A 21,283-nucleotide genomic window follows, 5' to 3' on the forward strand; every position below is an offset into this window, starting at 1 on the left:
CTGGGAATGATTTCATAGCGGCAACAGCGAAGTGTGAAAATATAATTGTTTGCTGCTGAGCTGCACTTCAAGAAGTTGACCAAAGTATTTCAGTATTACATGAGAAATCTCTTTTCCCAAAATAGGCTCATTGGAAAAACCTACCTCTACCTTCATTACAGCAAAATGCAATTCAAATAACTTTTATTAATTTTCACACAAATACTCACTGGACATTTCACTTTGAAAAATTTTTGCGAAACGTGCAAGCAAGGCAATATCATACTGCAGAAATGTCACCACAGACACATTTTCCAAATGATTCTAGGTTGCCTTTCCACTTTTTATCACCTACTAATTAATTAAAAGCAGTTTTCACAGTGCTAGTGCCAACTAGCACGTTGAAAAGATGCCTAGCAGGAATTCTGACAGCCGTACTAAAGCTCACAAACCTATGATAAATCCGTCACCGGCACCTGGAGCAGGGCACGCAGCCCTCCGCAGGGAGAGGAAGCACATCTGTGCTCAACTAGCCTTGAAAACGCCAACAGGAAGCTGCATTGATGCGATTGCTGAGTGTTTGTAGTCTTGACCTGAATGAGCGTACATTTCCCACATTTGAGCATGCAGAGAATTTCAAACAGAGCATTAGCCACTGGCAGCTCAATACCAGCAGTCTACTGTAATAAACACTTCCAAACAATAACAACATCTTCAGATATCTCTATAGCAACTGCTCATTTTTTCTCAACAGAGGTTTAAATCCTGCTGTTACTGATTGTGCTTCTAAACTGATCTGGACTTCACGCAGTTCCACACATCTAGATTTTACAATGTCTCTCCGCCAAAACCAATGCTTTGACACACTATAAACACAGGTCGTTACTAAAGACTTTAAAATATCTGAGCTCCAAAGCATCATTTTTGGTCTATGTATTGGCCGTGATGTTCCGCCTCACTGTTTTTTCAGTGTGTACTTTATTAAAGCAATAAGCCATGTTTTACAGTGGATTTAGAACAGCTAAGGGGCGTTGTTAGGCACGACGTTGAGCAGAGCTTTTATAAAAAAAGTTACTCCAGAAAAATATTCATTTTTAATATTTATTTTATTCATAAAATAAACACCAGCAACAAAAATATAGCGTTATTAACACATGTATTCCTCCGCCAAGCAATGTAGTTCCAAAGAGGTTGCTAAGCAACACATGTAGCAACAAAGAATCACAAATGTCAGTTACGCAGTAATACTAATGTAATGCGGTCACAGGTGTGTGTTTGTTGAGTAATTTACAACGGCTTCGAACGCGGCTGAACCAATCAGAATCAAGGACTGGAACCATCCGCTTTATAAATACACTTTCCCCGCATTCGAAATGTCATACTTTGTGCATAAATGTGATGGCGAACTTTCTCAGCCACTAAAAAGTACATTCTATAAAGTATGTATGTGTGTGTGTAGTAACAATGCCTGTTTGAATGTACTTCAGAGAACACCGATGACAGGCTTGTTTACAATCTGTCTTTCAATGTGACGTGGCTTGTCTTCAACAGACATCTAGTTTATCACCTCCTTGTACGGTTGACAAGCTCTGCGGTCGTTCGCTTGACATCAGTATGTAGCTGTTGGTGAAAGTATTTCCCCTGCATGTCAACCCAACACCCCACATTTAGATAAGGCTGAGTGATCTGACCGGATGTTCGTAACACAGGCATATTATCAGATTTGTCTTGGAGTGAAGAACACGTCAAGTCTTTTCAGTTAAACGGACACAGTACAATAAAAATAGGTTTCTTATTCTATTGCATAAGCCGTATCTTCTTTAGTTTGAATACCCATGGTTGATTTGTGCAAAAGCAAAGCTCTTTGTGGAGGCTATTCCTTTGAATACAATGCCTTGTGACGTAAATGAGGCAGAGATTATACAGCACATACAACAGTGGCAATGTGGTTTGCGTTTACAAATGTCCTGCGATTATGTAAATAAAGCATATTATAATAAAGACATAACTGCAGTTGATTTAGTGAATGCCTTTTCAGTTCTGTGGTTTTCTGAATTTTTGCTGCTTGTCTGGGAATGCATTGCATTAACAATGAAAGAAAACAAGACAAAGAAGCATGAAGTTTTGCTTTGTAGCGGTGGGCGATATGAACACAAACTTATTTCATGATAATATACTGTATAATATATATATTTTATATTTTTTTTAAAATAAGAACAAAGATGCAAACAACAAACAATAGGACAAATTAAATATACCCGCACCCATTTTTCTAGTACAGTAAAAGTAATATTTAATAATAGTGATCTATTTCTTACCACTATTAATTAGACTTGGATTGAACAGTTTGATGCATAGGATATTACTTTTATGATCTCTTTATGAATGTTTTGAAGCATCGGGTTTTGGGTGAACAGACTTTCAATGGAGGGACAGAATTCATAAAAAATATATGCATTTGTGTTTCGAAGATGAATGAAAGACTTTTGCTTTTGGGAAGACACGAGGGTGAGTAACTGATGACAGAAATTTCATTTTTGAGTGAACTAACCCTTTATGGCCTAATATGTCTTCTTTTTTGAATGAACATTTAAAAAGGACATATAACATTATTAAACATTCATAAGAGTAAAACATATTAAATTACACTAGGTCTCCATTTTAAAATGTGCTTGCAGTGGTTTATCATCCTCAAGTCTGAGGTAGTTTCAACTTTCTAGCATTTCCTCCATCATCAGAGTCCTGGTTCATATTTCTGACTTCATTACTTCTCTGGAGTCAGCTCATCGATTCACTGTGGCTGTTTTCTGCAGTCCGGCCCCGTTTCCATTCTCCTTAGACCAGAGACACCAAAATAGTGTTTGTGGAATTTGACTGTAGCACTGCTTTTGTGTGTCGTGAGTGCTTGTGTGTGTGTGTGGGGTGTGAAACGTTCAGTGTGGCGGTTGTTACGCTGCCAGTTGTCTGTGAGTGACACTTTAAACGGGCAGCTTATGAAAACACAGGATTCCAAAGTTTGTTAAAAAGTTTGTGTGTGACTCCAAACAGAATATGCATGTGTGAACGTGTGCGAAAGTGACTGTGTATGTGACAAATAGCGAAACTATTGTTAGACACACCTGCGGGCAGATTCCAATGGGTGAGATGAGATCACATGGTATGACGACATGTACGCCTGGAAACAACAGAAAACGGAAACGATGTGATATTTTCTCACAGGTGCCATATGTACTGTGGACTAGAATGTGTGAGACTTGTCGACTAAACTGCTGCTGCTAGTCGACATACTAATCAATTACATTCAATCTTTTTTGCACATTTATGTTTTGTATTAATATTGTATTTTTATATTTTTACAAAGCTATGTTCAAATTATTGTCATGTTAATGTTACATTTTAAAAATATAGATTTGTATTGTATACCTGGAGCAGAAAAAATCATTTTATTTTACTTCAGACTTTGCATGTGTTTAAAGACTTAGAAGAAAATGGAACAGTTTTGTGTAGTCTGTGTTATGTCAAACTGGCATATAACATTTAGGCTTGCTTATAGGCTTGTTGCACTACAGTTCAAAATTGCCAACTGATATAACATTTTATATTGGCTTAAAGGGGAACCATTATGAATTAAACTTACTTTACAATATCAGATCCTATATCCATGTAAACGGGAAGTTTACTATATGTATGTGTATAGAATATATTAGAATATGTAAGGAATAACTGACGACAGTGTGTAACTGTGTATGACTAAATTTCTTCGGCATCTCATCCCAACCCTTTGTTGTCAATTCCAAAATGTAATTTTAGAGCTAAAGTAGGCTATTCAAAATGATGTAAAGACTTTTGTGACTGTCCTCTGGGGGGGATGTTAGACTAGTCTAGGGGTTCTCAAACCTGTCCTGGAGTTTTGCAGTCTCTACTACAGAACTCAACTCAACCTGGACTTGTCAGTTACAAACTTTTAATTTAAACTTTGATTAAATTAGTCATGGTGCACATCCCTACTGTGAACTGTCCTCTGGTGCAACATACAGTGGCAATTTCAGCCTGTACTCATCAAATTAAGTTAGTGTACATTAGTGTTTATATCTGAACTATAAACTTTTAACCCAGTACTTCTGTGATGATTTGAATCATTGGAAGACAGAAGACAATACTATGTGGTTGAAAAGACTGTTTGTTAAGCGGTTTCATACCTAAACACGACAACTCTCTCTCAGCAGTTAGCGGCAGCGCAAACAGTTTTGAATGCTCCGGTATGATTTTGACAAAGGTTTAATAGACACAGGCAAATTGTTGTCATTACGGAATAAGATCACGTCGGTGTTTGAATCTAGATTGCTAGATCTTTTAACGATTAATCGTGCAGCTCTATGCTATAATAATTTCCGTCACAAGCAGACTTCTTTTCGCTTGACCCTCTGGCCTGCAACTTCAGTCCAACCACTGGTGTAATAACATTTCTTAAACCTCCCTAGGGAGGACCAGGGGTTGCTGGCCGACAGACAGCGGACTGTGTCGACCTCCCTGGGCGTCTCTCTATCTTGCTTGGGATGTTATTGAGTAGGGCTGGTAGAACTGGATCAATGGCCTCTCTGTCAGGTGCTCCTGTGCTAAACGTTAGTCGTCTGGCACAATAAAGTCTCTGTTCAGACAGGAACAAGCATCTAAAGCTCTCCATCTGTAATATTCTCTGCACAGTTCCAGACCCAGGTGAGACTCAATGGATGGAACTCATAACAGTGATATGGCACCTTCTTAGAAGCTCAAAAACACTGTTTATGAATACGGTGGAGTTCAGCCGCCTCTGCTAACCCTAAATTGGAATTCATGGAGGAGGAATGAGGAGGATGTGTGTGTGTGTGTGTGTGTGTGTGTGTGTGTGTATGTAATGCCTGCAGTGCAAGCCTCATGACCGTGATCTAATGAGCTGCGTTGATAACCTGACAGTGTCACCAGGCCAGCCGCTGTTTCTGATAAGGCTTTGTTTGGTGTTAGTCTGATGGGAAACCCTCGCACCTCCCACTGACCATTCACTGACCGTCTGATGCATATTGCACACAAAAATACCAAAAGCTCAAACTGTCAAGCTCTGTTTTGCTGGCTTTATGCAATTTCCAAGAGTCATGTGCTGCATTCCAGTCCAAAAGTGTCATGCCCTTCACTCGCTAACTTCCCTCCGTCTCGTTCGCTCGGATGTACGTCATTGCTTACGTTGCACGAGTGCCACTCCTGGCAGAAACTGCAATGGGCTGAACTGGAACGTCCTAAGCCCTTGATCACTTGGAATCAGCCGTTGAATTAAATTTTTGGAATAATTTTTTTTTTTTTAATCCCTTTAAGAATTTGTTTACTGCAGCATCTAAATGTATATAGGTGTGTTTGGGTTGTTTTAAATTAAAAAATATATAATTAATATATCGTAGAGTTGTTTGTTGTGAGGGTGATTAGACGAGACCTGTGGTGACGTCACAATCGTACTGCACTGTGGGACATATAGGTGCCTGAAGTGTACATATGAAGTAGAGGGTCTGTCCATATAAACTTCCCTCGTCCACTTCACGAAGTGGAACGCACTTCAAAATGGCGGCAGGAATTCGTCCCAAAGGGGGAAGTTAGCAAGTGCGTGTCTAAAAATGGACTGGAACGCAGTTTTTACCAGTCCACCAGGAAACAAAGTTTGGTTAAACAAGGTTGCCAGGTTGGAATCTTTTTATATGTCAGTCACACTGCAAAAAACTACTTTTTCAATTAGGCCCCGTTTACACCTGGTATTAAGATGTGTTTTGGTCGATTGGTCCACACGTGGACGATGCTAAATACAGGGGTAAACGGGGTCTAAAACGTTTTAAGCTTGTCCACTTTCGACCACTTCCGGATGCGAAAACGCATTCGACCAGATTGTTTTCGTAGTGTAGATGCTCATGTGGTCGAATGTGTTCGAAAAGCAGCAAAAGACCGTATACTCTCTGATGTCAGATTTTTTCTTTTTTACATTTCTTTAATATCTTATGCAGCATTGATTCACAAGTGCATTTATCCTTAAATATTTTTAAACATTTTAACAAGAACAAAAATTCTAAAAATATTTTCTGCAGTGGTGTCTGTCTTTTCCTGTACAATTGGGTTGTTCTTGTTCAGCATGTAAATGTCCTGAAATGTCATTGAAAACAACAACAGTGATTGGTTTTTACCTTTCTACTTCAAGGTTCCAAGACAGGCAACCAGCTGAACTCGCAAGACTACTTAGATGTTGTGAAAGCTACCTAAAGATTTTTTGGGGAAGGCAGGTCATAGATCAGAAACTGGGTTCTTTCACAAGCACTGAAACAAGTCAATAAATCATATAGTAAGCTAATCATCAAGCTGAGATTCTCAACACCAAGTCTGTAGATTGCTGCAAGTACTGCTATCCATCAGCTTAACAGGAAAGCCGGTGAGATTTTAACTTGAGATTTAACACTGCATGAGTTTATTTCATGGTGGATTCCAGGTGTCAGCTGGAATATTTCAAATATTCTGTGGCTTGCACTAGGATGTCTGAACATGCTTCTCTTAATCAATTTAGGATGTTTGTCGAAGTGTGCAGGAAATGCTTGAATGAAGAAAAAAGAAAAGGAAAATGAACGCACATTAGGAAAGGTCAGTTCTCATCAAAATGCATAAGATGACAGTTCAGCTAATTATAAACTGGAAAAGCCACAAATCCTCTGATTCATAAGAGGATTTCATATTTCAACAGTGCAACCAAATGCGCTTTAATGCTGCTGTAAGTTGTCAAATCTCTGGCAGGTTCAACAAAATGTCACCCTCTGGGCTGTCTATAATCTTCTGAAGCCATAACGTCCCTCAAATCCACTATCAATTACCATCAAAGATTATTTTTAGAGACTAATTGTTCTTTATCAAGTCAAGCCACTAAGCTCTGTTTGAGCAGCTTGCGAGAAACGCAGCCACCTGTGAGCAAAGGCCACGGATCGAGATGCAACTTCTGAGTCATGACTAGATAACCACAACACCACTGCAGGCACAGCGTGCAACGTGCATATTAGTGCCATGCTGTTACCATGACAGAACAGATGTCAGGTGCCTTGAATGATAAAGTGCTTTATTGGGTTTCCCCGTCGCTCGCGTTTACTGAATGGTTGCATCGTTTCCGGTTCAGGCCTTTGTATATGCTGCTTCGTGTAAAAAAAAAAAAAGGAGTGAGCAATGATAAGCACAAGCGTATATGTAAATCATATATGCAGATTGATATTAAAAAAAAAAAATTTGTATTAACTTTTAGATATTTAAATTAAATTAAATAAAACGGCAAAATAAAAGGAATTAGCTAGATTAGCTGATTCCCTCAATAGATATCACCATCAGTTCATGCTGCTGTAAACACGTTCTCCAACAAGTGGATGCAATGAGACCTGTTTTCCTGTAAGTTCATCGAACGTTCGGCATAAAGCCTATTGTCAAATTTTTGAAGTCATGCTGCACAGGCATAACTCAAATCGTTTGTTATGGTACTTGCATGCTTGGGACTTCGAAGGGCGGAAAAGTGTTTTGTGCTTTTTATTTCCCTCTTTTTAGGACTCACACACACACACACACACGTTACAGAGGAAGGGAAGAGCCCTTATCAAGGACAGGAATGTGTGTCTTCTATGTTCCCCTTTTCCTCACTCTCAATGTACTGGTGGAATGCCCAGATTCTGTTTGCTTTTTGGTCTGTTTTTAATTCAATCCTCTGTCTCCAAATAAAAAAAAAACACCTCCAAGCTATGTTGCTACCAAGGGTATTTTCAGCCAAATGTTTCTCATGTTCTTTTTTAATGATGCAATTAAACTGGGTGAACAGTCTGAGGAGATTTCACTACACTGTAAACCCTAACAAGTTAGCAGCAGAACTCAAATTGAGGTAATCAAACGCAGAGATTAAAAGTAGGGTAGGCCATTTTCAGATAAGCTAGCAATAGCAAGCTAGCTTTGAGCGTTTCCAAAGCAACGCCTCCTTCAAAACACATGAACAGTTACAGTAGGGAGAAAACAAAAGCACTACGAGAGACTGCGTTAAACATCTCAAAGGACATTACATTACAATAATAATGAACATAACTCAAAAGCACTGACCTGTACCACCTGACTGCTACAGATTCATTTCAGCATTGATAGTGTTGACATTGAAACACAAATTCGAGTCACGAACCGCTCCGAGTATAACATCACAGGTCTCTTCCAAATGACAGTAGTTATGGCGTGAACGCAGCATAAGCTCGTTGTTTTGGTTCAGGAGGAATGACGTGATGTCTGCATGAACAGGTGCGCGGAGGTATGGAAATACATATATTGACAGGCAGGAAGGACATCGTATCATTGCATTCAGACCGATTACAATGATTGGACGAACATTTTGTGGTCCTAAGCTTTTTACAGATGATATACTGTATATAAATACATTTAGACCGCCTAACTTGTTATCAGGATGTGAAGAGACTTTCAACCAGCATAACAAAAAATTATTCTGAAGCAAATCACCTACCCTGCCTTTAAGTTAGCAAAACGTTACATTGAGTTTGTACAACAACAAAAAAAATTGAATTACAATTTAACTGGAAAGAATGACTACTACTACTACTACTACTACTACTACTACTACTACTACTACTACTACTACTACTACTACTACTACTACTACTACTACTACTACTACTACTACTACTACTACTACTACTACTACTACTACTACTACTACTACTACTACTACTACTGTTCAGGTTGACAAACAGTATTGAGTCCATGTAACTGTTTTCTATAAAGTACAAAAGGACTTTGAGTAACATTTAAGTGAAATGAACTCATTCACTGTTCTTTTAAACGGTACATAGGAAGTTTTTTTTTTTTCTTACCGAATTGTTCTTATTCACTACCTAACCGCAATCCAGTTTAACCAGGCATCATTGAAATTTGCTTAGTGCAGTTCTATTCCAGTGCCAATAAAGTCATTATTTCCATGCAAACACATCTCCTTTCATGTAAATTAGGCTTGTTTTGGCTTGCACCTTGATTTAAAAAAATGTTTGGCACACTTTTGGGATGTTAAAGAGTTTAGGTGCCTGGATTGCAGTGGTGAAGTGAGGTTCTTAGTTCAGGAGACTTCTCATCTATGTTGAAGTGCACACTAAGTCAAGTAGAAACTTGTTTCAAATGTTCCCTCTAAAATTCCTCACAAGAAATAAAAATAGGTAAAAGAGTCAATTGTTTTCCTCACAAGAAATAAAAATAGGCAAAAGAGTAAATTGTTGCCATACAGAAAAGTCCTCTTGCAAAAAGGCATTATACTGCAGGCATGCTCACAATGCAAAGATTGTTACAAAAACTTGACATCATAATTATGCAACCTTTAAGTTATCTTGGGTCGCATCATGTATTTTTACGAAGAACGCAAACCCGCATAGCTCAGAAAAATAAAGGTGGATGAAGCAAGAAAAAATATTGCATTCTAATTTTTAGCATCAATTTGCTTTGTGCCTGACAGATTAATCGTAAACTTAGCAACAAACTAACAAATGAAGTGTGTCAAACTGGATATTAATTCAAAAGTGTTTTGATAGTAATTTTGTCAGTTCAGGCAGCATTTGACTTTCATTGGGCCTTTTATATAAAAAAAATCCATTATACACTACATGCCAAAAGTTTTTAATTGAATTATTCATTTAAGCACTAACATCATGGGCATGTCACTCATGTCGAATGTATCGTAACTTGTACTGTATGTGAACAGAACGTGACAGTATATTGAGTGTCAAATCTTGAACTTTACTAACCAAATTCAAAGGTGTAAAAAGGCAGGTACAACAGACACCCAGATGGTGAGCACCTGTTCTGACGGGCCCTGACAGCGCCTTGGGGCTTTAGGCATTAAAAAGCACGTCACCCAAAAACACCTGACATTCCACTTCTGCTGCACATCGCCTACATTCACCGGAACAAACAGCTCTGATACGGAGACCTGAGAGCATATAAAAATGAAGCTTTTATTTATTTATCACCTTTAATATTGCAGCATATTCAGCATCACTGTTGTGCCTGCGCTCAATCAGTTTATTGCTGATGCATGGACCTAGATAACATCAATGTGTTAAAGTGAACTTCTGTTTCCCCCATATTCCTACAAACTCACCCAGTAATATTACAAAATTATAGTCTTGGCCTCAGACAGCATGTCCACATACCGATAGCTCCAATCTGATTGGCTGGCTGCTACACAATTTCAGTAAGTCAATGTGCACAAGATTTAATCTAGAGATGCACAGATATTTATTTTCATGTTATGAATGATAACCACCAATGAATGTCCAATATCAAAATGTGATACTATTTTGTCTCAAATAAAACAATAATCAAAAGCAATCATTTTAAATGCATAAAAAAACTGTATATAATACAGTAATGTACAGTAAAAATGTATGTTACAGAAATATTCAATATTATATTAGAGAAACGCACTGAAAATATGCACTGCAACTGAAGAAAACGCCAGAAATATATACATGAAGATTACTAAAACTTTTGACATTCATCTGAGCTTCTTTTAAGCTCCAATGTCAATTATTAATTTTGACTTTAATAAACAAAGAGTCAGTAAGCCATGGTCAATGATTAAACATCCCTTTCCTCAACATGAACTCAAAGCACACTTTCATGATGAATCATTTCAGGATATTTCTCCAGATATTCTTGAGATGCGCAGGCAAAGTGACATGTAACGGCACGTTGCTGTTGTTGTCTGGGATTAGTGATTTTCTTAAAGAGGTTTAGGGAAGAATGTGAGACTAGCCTAATCCTGCCTAAACCAAACACGCCGATTGCCATCAGCACGCTTTAGCACCAGGACCTGGAGAACATGCAGTACTTCAATGTCATTATACTCTGTCAAACATTATTATTGACCTTCCCCACATACTTGAGTCCACTTATAGATGACCTTGTTTCGTTGAAGCTGCGGAGATTGTCTCTGAGCTGTGCCCTGCTTTTCCTGCAGTTACAAATACTGTGAAGATAGAATGAGCACCTATGAGCAAACTATCCACGGCATACTGCACTAATAGTCCATTAGTAATAATCATGTAGTCCATTGGATGAATATGTGGGACATTTCTGGGGTAATTAAGTAACACTTTCAGCCCATATGCTGAATTAAATGCACAAATCTGTCTGCTCTGTCAGTCCAATCAAATGCAGTAATGAGTTGGAATTACAAATGAAGATGGAAATGCCCTTCTCCCATTTTAGTGTTTAAAGTCAACATGAAATCAAAATAGATTCTATTTACTGTTCCCTGCCTTATACTTAATTCATCACAGTGCATGTTATTCCAAAGAAAGAAAATGTTTGTGTTTGTAATCTTTCAAAGAGTTAATGACACCATAATCTTCACAGACTGTTAGTTAATGTAAATCAGTCAAATAGCTAGTTAGGTTGGGTGTTGCATACCGGTAATTGGGTCTTGCTCAGGTCTGGTCTGAACGGTGAACCTGATTTCAAGTACAACATGTTCCTGGATCATCAACAATTCCAGGCTAATCAACCAATCATATTTGAGGGACAAGTTTATAGTTTTTTGCAAGTTTAGACTTACAATCAGGGTAAGGTACTTCTACATCAGTGTTATCCATCATTTCCCTAATAGTTAAATTTTTTCAGACAAAAAAAATCCGCCCTTATCATCCAGAAGCACGGAGTCATTGTTCTGTCTCCGTGGATTAAGTTTCTAATGTTTAACACACATGTGCTTCTATGATGCCCTTAATGTAGCATAGACAAATTAAAACCAGTTAGAAATCACAGAAACAACCGAATCAAAATATGATTATACAATGTTGAGACGACAAGTACTAATTTTAACACTTCTTTGCTTCTCCATAATACATATAGAGTTGTTTAACTCTTTAGATGAATCTCACAAACTGCCTGGGTCATATTTCACCTCAAAATCTAAAGGGAAAAGGGGCAGGTAACATTTCTTTGATTGTGACATTAGATAAATTCATCCTGTTATGTTTTTTTTTTTTATTCAAATCAACACAAATTAAATTCAGTGCAAAAGATACCATTGTATAACTGTATTTAACACATGTACAATCTAGTACACATGCACTCATTTACAGGGTGCACTCAGTATTTGTTTATTTAAAAAAAGTTTTACGCATAAAGAAATAAGACATTTTTGCATTTCTCTGAAGTTTTCTTTTATCATGCACAGTCAAACTACAGAAGTGAGCTTTAGTTATCTTTGACTGACAGCACTAGCTAATTATGCCTAATAGCTCAACCCACTTTACAGGGAAACTGACATCAAACTGCACAGCGGGAAGTCTTTTACCAACACTACTGCTCTCATGAACTTGGGTGCGTGAAATGTGAGACAGCATCTCATAGGGATAGCCTGCAATCCTTTGTAGCATGTCAACAAGATAATCGGGATAAAGAGGTGGTAGAAAGGTCAGAAAACATTGACGGGATTCCACAATCAAGTCAATAAAGCAGCAGATAATTAGTGCGAAATGAGTAGAGAAAAGAGTTCCCTGGCATGAAAACCCCAATGATTTTGTATATTGAACAAATTAGCAGACAATATCAATATCCGTAGTCAGAAAGTGTGCAAACAAGGTACACCAAAGGTTCATTAAAGCATTTCACAGCAGTAGATTTGAGCGTTTTAGGCATGTCTTTAACAGCACCAGCTGAATATAAATAATATCACACTGCTGTTCATAAATAATTACAAGCATCCCTATCTGCCCTTCATGCAAGCAGAGGAAATTAATCAGGTAGCGTTCTTCTAACAGCAAGCCTGCTTTCAAAATATTCATAGTTTTTATTACTAATTCCCAGCTCCATACGGCACAGATGACAGAAGAGCTGTGACCTCATATCCTTCACGCTCTGCAGGGTATCTGAGCATCTGCTGGGTTTATAGCCTCTTCATGAGGCTTATTCTTTGAATATTTTTACGTCAAATTGTGGAGTTCAACACAAAGTGTCTTTTGATCGGTCCTTGATAGATTCATTTGGAGAGGCCACTTTATGGTTATTAGATAAAGTGTTTAGATAGTATAATCAAACCCTGGACTAAAGGCCAATTCACACTGCACTGACAGACGACGACCAATGCGGACATTTACCAGATTACAGTACGAACCTTTACAGATATTCCTGACAAAACAAGCACTGAACAAAGCCAGACACCGACAAGGCTAACACACTAATCCGACTAAAGTCGACAAAGTGTCTGTAGCCGTTGTCGTCATCTGTTGGTGCAGTGTGAACTGGCTTACCAAGTCAACTGTTATAGGTTTTCAATGGCTGATGCTCACGCCAATTACCACCAAAGACATTAGGGGACATGTCAATTTCATTACAATTAGAATAGCTATTAAATAACATGGTGTTTCATTGGCCAATTTTTAAACCTTTATATTTGGTTGCATCATTAAGAATATATAGAAAACAAAGTAGGCACTGGCCGATATAATGCTGACAATACAACTAAAAATAACAAATGAGTCTTGAAACTTGAAATGAATGACATTACATGGGGAAAAAAACTGAAATATTTAATCTGCACACAAAAGTTTATTGTGCACATTAATACAATTTCTTCAAATGTCACTTAAGGGGCTCCATACATAACACAATATTTAGTCAAAACAAATGAAAGTTATCAACGAAGGTGACACTCTTTGTGTACTTCTGTTAATCAGCCAAGTGGGAATGTTTATCGGCTGGTGCGATCATTCTCAACATCTCAAATGCCCAAATATTGGCTTATTCATTGGCCTGAGCAATATATCAGTCAGTCACCCACTTTAAAGCAAGGCTGCTACAGAAGAGCTGTGATAAGTTTATAGTAAAACACTTTTACTATCTAGAGAAAAAGTCATAACATTCTATTATTGAACTATATTAAACTGTAGTCAAGTCAGGTCCAATTCACCATGATTTACTCACTTCTAAAGCTAACACAGCACAGAGCAGAACCTCTCTGAGGGCCACTGAGCCCACCAGTAAAAATAGACAGAGGCGCTTGGTAAACTACAGATTTATTACCTGCAGGCCGATGAGAAGGGTGTGTTAGCTTCCTAAAGCCGGGCAGTTTCTCTTATATGAAATAATAATAAGCTCTGAGTGACAGTGAGCCCAGTGGAGATGTGAAACCACTGCATATTTTTGACCTGAAATTAGGATGGGATACAGGCAGTTTGATTTCAAACAGCTTCACTTACACCGTGAAACAATTATGAAAAAGGAGGACTATAGACACACACACTGAAATAAACAGTTACCATGTGAGACGAACATTACTTCCATGCTATGACAATAGGAAACACTTTCCCACAAAACATAATTTGGCTATTTTAGATGTTTTCTTGATAATATATTATTAACATTAAAAGAGATAGTTCGCCCAAAAATTTAAATATAATTTGACACAAAAGCACAATAAATGTATCATAAAAGTGGTCCATATGGCTGTATATATTTTTTTCCTTTTGTGTTCCAGGAAAGAAAGTAATACAGGTGTGGGACAATTTGAGGAGGACAAATCTTTCATTTTTGGGCTATAGCCTATTTCTTTAAAACCGTTTGCATGTGTGTGAAACTGCAAGTAAAAAAAATCATTAAAAGTGATGTCGCCCCATTGTCCTCCTGTGGTTTTCCACAGTGGTTCCCTATCAAAAGCAAACACATCTCCAGCAGCTAGCCAATTCTTTAACCAGCAGGACGCTGTTAAACGCTCCAAGCACACACTGAGAGACGAGTACTGAGACAGCAGCAAGGGATGATGGGGGAATATTATTCTGTGTAAAATTACACCGTCTTTGGCCCCAGGCTGTTGTACAAAGAGGTTCTCTGGAAGGCTGTATGTATAAACAACAATTTAGCATCGACACTAAAATGCATCTAATAGCACAACAACACAAATCTCAAAGTAGGTTGCCAACAGAGCTTTTTGTCTTATTTTTCCTTTGGGGTGAATTCTCAGATTGATTTTAGCCCTCTCTCATCTCTCTTAAATGATCCTGGCAACATACAGCTCCAACGCCTACAGAACAGGCCTGAGAGGAACCTAAAGAACAGGAACATCTCAGCAGAAGCACCATCCTGCAGCATTCCTTCTGAATTAGCACATCACAGATTCAAACCAATCAACATCAACCCTTCAATCTTGTTTTCATAGGATTTGGATGTAGAACATGTAGAACTACTGACTTTTTATACTGTAACAAACTAAGTTACAGTATAAAAACTATACAGTATAAAAACAGTATAAAACCTAAGAAACTATGTTTCTAACAAACATCTTTAAAGAGATTTTCAAGTCATTCTCAGGATACGTTTGCATGACAACGTTTTTCCTCTGCGATTTTTTGCGTACAGACGACAACGTTGTGAAAACTATCCCCGTTCACACGGATCTGCGAAAAAGATTAAAAACGCTGCATTAAGCTGCCAGGCCAGTAGTTGGTGATGTCACTTTGTAAAGAAACACTACACGCCTATAGACAAACACATAATACACAAGCATGTGACGTCACCGTTTTCACCCGGGTTCGCAGTTTTGCAGTTTACATGGAGATGATAACAGTGTCGTTTTCAAAAACGTGCACTTTGAAACCTGTTTTCAAAAGTTTGAGTTTTCAGGCCCCCAATACGTCATTTTCATGTAAATGAATGGCCAAAACCCATAAGAGGTTTTAAGTTTTTAGCTAAAAACAGTGTTGTTTAAACGACCCCTCAATCCAACAATTAAATCTGAAATTATGCACCATTAGCAACACCTAAAAGAAGTCCTTAAACACTCCCCCCATCTGTCATTGGTCCCCAAAAAACAGCTAGTCCCGCGGCCGCCCCAAACTCGTGCCATTAGTCATTGTTGCTATGTCAAACTGATCTGCAAGCTTAAACAAATATTGAACATTTTCATAATGCCACAGAAACACAGCTGTATGCACTTTAGGGTGGATTTAAATGTTTTAACATGGAAAAACATTACACACTTCAGCTTTAAATGTTTTTATCACAAGAGAGAGGCAGTTAATCACTATCTGTCAAGGTGTGTGTCCAGCTTTAAATCCAGAGGCAAAGTAACGCTTCAAGCTGCACAGGTCATTTTTCTTTGTGTGATTGAGTATTTGACGGCATGGTGACTCCATGGCAGTGAGGGATTTCCTTTCAGCAAACTGAACATTCATCATCTAGGGGCAAAAGGGCGTTACAGAGAAACTGCACCTGGACACGACGGACAAGTGAGTTCCATCTCTATATACTACTCAGTTTTTTCTTGCTGACTGTCTGCACTTTTATTTTAATTTTCTAAATCTCTGAACTTTTCACTCTGGTGGACCTGAACTGCACTGCAGTTCTTCCCTTCATGGGTGGAAAAGCACCATGTGGCATTTCTTTAAATCACTTGAACAGGTTGCAACTGCAATGACAAGGAGGGTTTCCAGCTTACCAGTTTCATCAGACCGCCTTGTGTGTTTGTTTTTTTTTCAAATTCCAGATAAAACCTTTTTTGTCAATGGTAAACAGTTCTTGCACAGACAAGCAGGCAACTTAAGAAGCGAGGAAAGCTTCAGGTGGATTCTCTTTTTTTCTCCAATCATTCAGTTCAGTGAATTTTAAGAGCTCCATTTTGTTGTTCATGCTGTGACACATACTTAAAATGTCCAACTTCTGTGTGTGCATGCTTTTAAAAATGACTGCAGCATGAAATTGGGTTGGCAACTAATCCTGCAAAGTATCAGACATTTTCTTACCTAAAATATTGAATATGTAAACTTGGTACTTATTTACAGGTTATAATACTTGTGTTCTGCTATGGATTACACAGAGCAAATCCAGCACACATTAACGTACATTTATGATCCTTGCATCAAATGACAACTGATAGTCTGTGAAAACTAAACTGCTGTGTTTAGTTCTGTTACCATGTAGGCTGATGGGATTAACAGCCCAGGGCATTGCAAACTCCCACTTTAAACATGGAGACAGAGACACCCTGCTTGGCACATCAAGTTACATCAAGCCATATGCGATTAACTTTAAACAAATTGTAAGGATTACTTGACTCTGTCATTATAAGTTTCAACAGCATGATGTAGACTATATTTTATTTTTCATTTTTAAAGATCACATTTTTTCTTATGTTTGAATCATTGACAACACTATTCTCATTATTATTATCCAGATGTAGGCCTATTTCACTATTCAAAAATACAAGAAACGCAATTCATTAATTAAAAGACTTGAATAAACCTTTAATGTAAATCATTCGGTGATACATTTCTGCATTCTTAAATTCATTTTGATATTTGTGTGGGGTTTAATGTAAAAAAAAAAGTCTAGGTTGTGTAACTGTTTAGCATGAAAAAGGTATTTTGTCACGTGACAAAACAAAACTGAGATGACCCCATGGTTGTACATCTCAAGGTTAGAGCCACACAAAAATAATTTCTATAATATTGCATAAATAGGCTAATAGGCTATTTTTCAAAAACATATAGAGCAAACACGAAGAGTAGCCTATCCAAATGTGTTTTGAACGAGATTTAAAATAACCTTTTTTAACATCTCAGCCAGCGTTATTTGTCATTATACAAATGAATAATAGCCTAATTCTTGCAGATAATTACGCAGGACTGATCGTAAATCGCGATGCATGCGCGCAGAAAATCCCAGTAAAACCAATAAAGACGCTACCTGTTGACTAACATGAAGCAACTAACCAACACCCCTCGATAGCTTTAAAACATCCTTACCTGATGTTCTGGTCCGTATGTCCTGCTGAGTAGGTAATGAAGTGTTAGAAAATCTACAAACAAAACTGAAAGCGGAACTAATATTTCAAATGAAGACGAGTTTGCAGCGCGAACGAAGATCGACGCCGAATAGACGTAATCCGCAAACTTTACCGCGTCTTCTGCTGGAAGAACAAAACACCTGAGGAGTTTCGCCAAGAACAAAGGCAGGATTTTAGCTATTCAATTCAACGCTTAAAACCGGTTAGTTCGCAACTGCTGCCAAGCGACATTGATAACTTCGTTTTGACATAAAATAAAACAAATTAGTTCCAAAACATCCACTGAAAACTTTGTGCCTCTCGACGGACTTCATGCGTTTCATGGACGACTGAAGGGGAGTGAGAGGTTTCTAGTTACCTGACTGACTCGAAAGTTCCTGTTTGTGAGGCCAACCCACTCCTGGCAAACGGTTTCCTTTTTTTTCTTAATAAAAACGGCAAGGCTTCTTTATATTTGTTTTTTGGACTTGTTAAAAATTAACTGCTCATGTGGTGTGCAGTTAAGCAACTACTGACCCATTTTATCAGCTAAAGAGAGTAAATGAAATCAACCTGTTAGAGACTTGTCATGATCTGTTACACATTTAGACAAGAAGAGGCAGGCTACATGCAGCCTTTCCTTTAGAACCATATAGTGAAAATGAAAATTCATTATAATAAAATTTGCACAAAAAAAATTCATATGAATTTAAGATTTTCTATTTGTTTTATCCTCTATTGTTTTAATGACAGCATTCAAGTTGTATGAACTTAAATTTCTTTAAAACCTGATGTTCTGTGTTATCCAGCATGTTATGAGAATGTTCCAAAAAGCATGTTGTGCTTCAATGGAAGCAATATTTCTTAATAATCTCTTCAGTGACATGATGTAGCCTACATATTTTTGTGTCCAGGTGCATTATTTCCCTTTAAAATAATTTGATAAATTAATGACATATCACTTTTATTTAGTCTATTTATTAATTTATCTAAAATAATTTAGTATATTATCTTATGTTTTGTTATCTTAAACCCCCAAAATGTCAGGTGGTGCAACTGTCCAAACAAATGAACAGACTAAGTAAACTATTTAATAATATTAATTCTAATAAAAATATTTTGTTGTATTTTTATATAAGTGCTTTTCTGGGTACTCAAAGCGCTTTACATATGGAAAGGGGAATCTCCTCAACCTCCACCATTATTATTAATGGTGTCTTCATAATAAAATAATAAATAACATCATTTTAGGTTTGAAACCTTTCACAGTAATAAACACATTTTATAAATATCAGTAGTTTTAAAACTGTATGGGTAGGTTGGTACAATTTCCATGTCAGGTGGTACAACTACAGTATACAGTACAACTATTTGGTTGTGCTGCCTGACATAAAAAAACTGTCAACAAATTAATTGAAACACTTTGAAATTGTATTTAACAACTAAAACTTGTTTAAACACATTGTTCATCATGACTCAAAAATATGCATTACATCAGTTTTTAAATTTTTTAACACCTTTTTTGAAGATTTATTTGTCAATGACGGAATATCTCTTATTCATTTTACAATTATTTACATTTCTTCTAAATCGTTTTCTTTCTTTTCATTTTTTATACACTTTTCTATATATTTCCATTTAAATATTATTAAGAATCCCAGAATTTCACTGTAGTTTCAGAGTTTTGAACTGTCTTTAAAGGGCACCTATTATGGAATTTTGAAATTTACCTTTCATGTAGTGTGTAACATAGATCTAAGTGAACAAAAACATCCTGCAAAGTTTGAAATACAAAAGTAAGAGTCGACTCGGAGTCATTTTTATGAATCGTTAGAAGACCGAAGCTTTTTCTCTGACTAGATGACGTCAACTTGTAAAGTTATTTGAATACGATACGCCCACTTATTGCGCTCCAAGGCCAGCAAGGGAAAATATGGCGACGAGACGCTGTGTTCTGAAGTGCAACTCAAAAGCCAACTTTTTCCATCTGCCCAAGGAGGAGCATTTGAAGACTAAGTAGCTACAATTCATATAACTATACCACAGAAGTATAGTCCGAGCCTTGTGCTTTGTTCGCGCCATTTTGAAGATGATTGCTTTTTAAAATGCAATCAAACTGGGATTCGCGAGCCGGCTGATATTGAAGGAAGGTTCAGTTCCAAGTGTATTTGCATCAGCTTCCTCCTCCATATCACAACCTGTAAGTGTTATTAATAATTGTTGCTTTTATGTTTTATGTAGCATGCTTAATAATTATTTTGTTTGTTGTGTAAGCACCGTTTAGCTTCTAGGTCTTCAATGGCAATTTTATTGAGATAGCCTATGTGAAGAAGTGTTTGTCGTTGTTTTCGGAGTTGTCTTAAAGAATAGAATATAATACCTCGTAGTAACGTAACGGCATTTTTTTTTTTTTTTTTTTTTTTTAAACCGTTATGTTTATGCATCGGGCTAATGCAAACAAAGACTGATTGTGCTTTTACAATATGAATTCTGGTCTATGCTCGCTAACATAACATTAAATTCTTTATCTTATTTTTAGTTTTTTACTACAAACTACAAAGCAGTGGACTATAATCATTATTATAACACGATTTAATTGATAAAAGCATAATTGTACTCCGTGTTAAACAATTATTATCTCTGTAAACACTGCTGGGTCATCTGACCAATCAACGCAGATTAGCGTCGCGCAAAGGAGGGGTTTGAAAAGTGAGTCGTTGAACGAATCATTTGGGAGTCGGTGAGCAAATCAGGTAAAAATAAATGCATATTATACGAAAACAAAAGTGTTTTTTGACATTGCATGCACGTAAAACTGTTGTTGGGGACTCCCTAAACAACATTAGGAACATTTTAAATGTCATAATAGGTGCCCTTTAATATTCTTTCTTATGTCTTTTTTATTCCTTTTTGTTCCATTTTTAAAAATGTATAAATTATCCATGCCTGTCAAAAATTCCACTGCCATTTCCATACAATTGACTTGGCCACTGTCCACATAACATAAATCAGGGTGTGCAAGTTCAGGGCGACCTACTTTGGATCTCTGCAGCAATGCTCTGGAGGATCTCTATTGAGATTGCTGCTAGATTTGGTGAAACCTGTGATGTATGTGTAAGAATTGTGCCAGTTACACAGCGAGGCCAGATTTTCACCCTCCTGTCATCGATTCAGTTTCCCTTCTGTTTTCAGTGTTTATCATCTGATAAAGATTGAATGGAAGGAGGGAAATTCCAGGTCAAAACATTTAAAGTAGCATGAGAAATAAAAGGGGCTGCTTTTCAAAACGGCAGGCTGGAAACAGGCCTAAGAGGATAAAACGGTAGTAGAACATGAAGCACTTTTACATAGATTTTAGTTTTTGTTTTTTGTAAACACATGGGTGGATTCTGACTAGCTCTTTTCCAAAACCTTGTGAACAAACCCAAGTTGTACAACCTTTTGGCCCCCTTTCATGTTTATCTA

General features: G+C 37.3%; 2 protein-coding genes across 4 annotated transcripts in view; one reads left to right on the forward strand and one right to left on the reverse strand.

Annotated features, from left to right (window-relative positions):
• The window catches only part of palm3 (paralemmin 3), a 42,510-nt gene extending 24,067 nt beyond the window's left edge, over positions 1-18,443 (reverse strand). Inside the window, exon 1 of one of the 3 annotated variants that reach the window (XM_079629647.1) lies at positions 18,198-18,443. The gene's annotated coding sequence lies outside the window, so the exon portion shown is untranslated. Of the gene's footprint in view, positions 1-17,798 lie in introns of all 3 variants that reach the window. The other 2 variants (XM_079629646.1, XM_079629648.1) reach the window with 2 other exon arrangements.
• Positions 1-21,283, forward strand: part of plppr2b (phospholipid phosphatase related 2b) — a 118,775-nt gene that overhangs the window by 45,026 nt on the left and 52,466 nt on the right.

The sequence above is a fragment of the Phoxinus phoxinus genome, assembly GCF_949152265.1.
Source record: "Phoxinus phoxinus genome assembly, chromosome: 11".
NCBI lineage: Eukaryota > Metazoa > Chordata > Actinopteri > Cypriniformes > Leuciscidae > Phoxinus > Phoxinus phoxinus.